Source organism: Propithecus coquereli, unplaced genomic scaffold (assembly GCF_000956105.1).
Source record: "Propithecus coquereli isolate 6110/MARCELLA unplaced genomic scaffold, Pcoq_1.0 Scaffold42, whole genome shotgun sequence".
Classification (NCBI taxonomy): domain Eukaryota; kingdom Metazoa; phylum Chordata; class Mammalia; order Primates; family Indriidae; genus Propithecus; species Propithecus coquereli.
Genome location: NW_012149952.1, coordinates 3,949,289 through 3,951,591, shown reverse-complemented (window position 1 = coordinate 3,951,591; position 2,303 = coordinate 3,949,289).

Genomic DNA, 2,303 nt, shown 5'->3' with positions numbered 1-2,303 from the left:
GAAACTCCCAGCAATGGTCACCCCCGGGCCAGGGAGGTGGGGGACCGAGAGGACAAGCATTGCCAGCAGCTTCTCCCTACATGTGCTTTTGTTCCTGAACGAATAAACGTGAGTGTGTTGCCCATTCTAAAAAACTGAATCTTACATAAACTCTATCAAACAGTCCGTGGTTCTACAACGCTAGGGGTCTGAGAAAGATTCTAAGAACATTTCTTTATTTGCAAGAACAAATGGGTCTTCGCTCCCTTAGAAAGCGGATCCGTTCGTGACATACCTGGGCCCTGCCCTCGGAGAGGTTGCAGTCTACAGGGAGAGAGAAATCAATCAACCGTGATGAGAACTGAGGGTGTTTAACAGAGAGTCCAGCCTGGTGTGGGGTCAGGAAAAGCACCCTGAAGAAATAAAACTACACAACTGCAGCGCTGTCCGATATATAGAACTTTCCATGATGACAGAGAGATTCTATATCTGTATGTCCTAGATGGCAGCCTCCAGCCACGTGTGCCAGCTGAGTGCTTGAAATACAGGAGCGTCCGGAAAACTGAACTTTTAATTTTATGTCGTTTTAATGACACGCAGAGAGCCGCACGTGGATAGTGGCTACCATATTGGACAGTGCAGGTCTAGAGCTACCAGGGCCTCCTAATTGTCAGGCACTGTCCTAGGTGTGTCCCAGGTGTTGCCTCGTTAATTTCCTAATAACAAGACATACCTAAGTCGCACGACAGGAGGAGGGGGTACTACCATTGTTCCTAAGTTCACGTGCTCATTTTAAGAAGAACCCTTTTCTGTTCATGGAAAAGGGGGGTGCAGAGCAGACACTGGGAGGAAGAGGAGATTGGAATTGTCCAGGTGCGGCGGGGGACGATGGTGGCTTAGACTGGGGTGGCTGCAGTGAGGAGATGTGAGTGGATCAGATGACACCAGGGTGAAGGAGAGATACTTATGAGAACAGCAGTAATAGCTGCCGAGCCCTGTTTTAAGCATTTTTCATATATTATCTCATTTAATCCACATAACAACCCTAGGAGGGTTGCTGCCATTGCAACACCCATTTCATGGATGAGAAAACTGATGCTACAGAGAAGTTAAGAGACCTTTCCAAGACCCATCAGTTAGCAAGCACAGAGATGGGAGAGAACTCCTGAAAGTTGACCTCCAGAGCCCTCTCTTTGAGGCCTAAAGTGCAACGGGAGTGAGGGGCGTGTATTCTAGGTAGAAATGCCCTCAGGGAAGAGGGAAGCCATGTGCTACACACCAGAAAGTGAAAGGTCAGCAGGGCTGGCAGGTGGCCAAGATGAGATTGGAATGTCTACAGATGCCATGTTAAAGAATGTGTATTTTACGCTGGGGTAATGGGGAGCCATGCGTGGTTTTTGAGCTGGAGAGGGACTAGGTTAGAGTTTCAGTTTAGAAACGTCCCTCTAGCCACTGTGAGGAGATGAGACCAGAGGCAGAAGGACCAGAGAGGGGACTGGGGCAGGGATTTGGGCCAGTGAAGATGAGGCCCGGATGGGGCTGATGGCTGAGGGAAGGAAGAAAAGTGGGAAGAGGAGATCACAGAAAAGGGGCAAGGACTGGCCGCAGGTGGGCAACTGCTGTATGGAAAGAGCAGCTGATAAACTTCACCTCAGCCTCTTCCCTCCCGTCTGGGCTCCAGGTTCCCCATCTTTCCAATAAGGAAAGTTCTGTCGATGGTCCGCCATTAAAATCAGGAAAGCAGACCCACCTAGGAACATGTTCAGAGCCAGTAATGACAAAGAATGCGAGGTCTGCTTTTCCCTGGAACATCTCCCCTCCCTGTTCCTACACGACACACAGAAGCACATAAAACCATGATAGGTTGTGACCCCCGAGACGTGGGGTTCAAAGGTGGGTCAGGCACCTCGACTCATTTATTCTCTTAAATTGCCACGATCTTAGCAATGAAAGATCCCTAAACATTAAAAAACAGAAACACTCACATTTTAAAAAACCAAGTTAAAAATACAAGCCTTCAGATCTTTGGCAGATGCAATGAACTCCCTCTCAAGTTGGCAAAGACAAAACAAATCATTAGTCCAAAGACATAAGTAGAGGGACAGTTTTAGGTTTAAAGACAATACCGGAAGCAACCTAAATCTCCAGGGACGGGCATGAAACCTCCTATTGGAATATTTCACTGTTAATCGAAAGACAGAGGCAGCTCCCTTGAACTAGGTGGGGCTGAAGGACCTTTTTCATAGGTTGTTTAAGATGAAATTTGCAATGTAAAGTGCTTGCTTAGCACAATGCCTGGCATACAGCAGGCAGTCAAATGCTGG